This window comes from Ostrea edulis, chromosome 9 (genome assembly GCF_947568905.1).
Source record: "Ostrea edulis chromosome 9, xbOstEdul1.1, whole genome shotgun sequence".
Lineage (NCBI taxonomy): Eukaryota > Metazoa > Mollusca > Bivalvia > Ostreida > Ostreidae > Ostrea > Ostrea edulis.
The window spans coordinates 54,187,140-54,188,973 of record NC_079172.1 but is presented as its reverse complement, the minus strand read 5'-3'; the positions used below and the strand labels follow the sequence as shown (position 1 = coordinate 54,188,973).

The window sequence follows — 1,834 nt, the reverse complement described above, 5'->3', positions numbered from 1 at the left end:
TTCTTTTCTGTTTTCTAATGTACGTTTAGCAGCAGAAATGTTGCTCTCCGCAGGGGGATATACCAGATATTTACAGTGCAACATTCTCTGTGCAGAACCTCAGTAGTTTTACATTGCCACCACAAGATTTTGATATTAAAGAATTCCCCATGACAGTTGTGTGAAGTGGGATAAAGAGCTTGTGTACCTTCAAACATTTTGTTGAAGCCTCCATCCTAATGAAAACTTGCAGCTTCCATTAATTCCCCTGTTCATGTAGCTATGCAAGGTTGCTAGTCATATTTTTACTTGAAAACCAAGAGGAGTGAAGCCTCTATGCAAAGGACCATTCCAGGACATTTCTGGCAAGAAATGTTGCTAAAATTCTGTCAAAAAGACATTTCATTTGTTTCCTTTATAAAAACAATACCGAAACAGGACTTCACGCTGTTTGAAGGTAACATTCCTTCAGGTCTGAAAAAATTTGGATTGAAAATGAATCGAGAAATTTCCAAATTTTACATCCCAGCATATGTAATCTTGAAAACCAATAGGAAGCAAGGTCTTAAATCAGGCTTATTAATGCATAAATAAGGTATAATTCCTGCACATTTGGGAAAAAAATCGGGGCAGAGATGTGATGCTTGTGGGCAAGTTATCCCCGGACAACTGTTGCTAGGGTATAGGGTCTCCTACAGAACAGGGCATTGCTTTATAACATGGAATATTGATCGAATTCGTGCAAATGATACTGAATCACAACATTGGAATTTCCTTTCTACCTAGAAAATCAGTAGGAACTCTGATAGTCGTATGATACAAAGTGTAGCAGCCTTTTAGGGGCATTTAGACTTATTTAAATTGCCCTCACAATAAACAGGAAGAATAGCAGTTGTGACAATTTGGAAGGAATATGTAGCTTAATGTTATATTTGATTACAATGAGACTACATTAACATTATGAACCTGGAATGTTTGATTATACTCAAGATTTTTGAAACCGAATCCGTATAAGACCTCCAGTAGTAGTATGGCATGGATCTAAGATTAAAATGAAGAGTCTGCTCTATTGCAGTATCTTTTTTTTTTTTTTTTTATCTTAGCTCAATAGATCAAAAAGGCTATTGAACGTGAGCTATCCTTATCGAAAATCAGAACTTTGTTATCATCGTCCTCATCTATCGATCGTTGTCGGGAACTTTAGCACTCTTTGCCGGGCAAGACCAAAGGCCGGAATGGAGGTAGTGGTACTCAAAACAGTACCAATATCTCTGCTAGTACTCATTATATTTTTATTCGGTAAAAAAAAAAACATAATCTATGGGACAATACCTTTCAGAATTTGATAAGATATTAACATTTTATCATTGATAAGAATATGAAAATCCTGCCGGAATGAATGAAGGATGTAAAATATGGGTGTTTTCCCAGTGTAGTCAGTGTCTCATGTTTATTTGTACCTCCTAAAATATCTAATATTTTATCATTTGGTAAACTTTCCCACAATCTATGGGGCAAAATTTGGCATTTAAATGATTTCTAATTCGTGAAAAAATCCTGCCGGAATGAGTAAATGTGGTGAAAAAATCGAGCCGTCGTGAAGGAGAATGTATTGCATAATCTGTAATATCTCGTAAAACAATTTATGCTATATCTTATTCGGATAAATTTCCAAAAATCTACGGGGCAAGACCTTTTCAAATATATATGGTTTTTAGCATTTTGTTAATGGGAAGTATAAGAAAATCCTGTCGGAATGGATAAAAATAGGCACATTTTCATGTCGAAATCGAAGAGTCGGTATTCAGAAAGTATATAACGAGTGAACAGGTGTTCATAACCGTGAAGTACAATG

At 35.5% G+C, this 1,834-nt stretch overlaps 1 protein-coding gene across 1 annotated transcript in view; it reads left to right on the top strand.

The window, feature by feature from the left end:
* The window catches only part of LOC125659626 (2'-deoxynucleoside 5'-phosphate N-hydrolase 1-like), a 370,196-nt gene that overhangs the window by 303,759 nt on the left and 64,603 nt on the right, over nt 1-1,834 (top strand). The window lies entirely within an intron of this gene.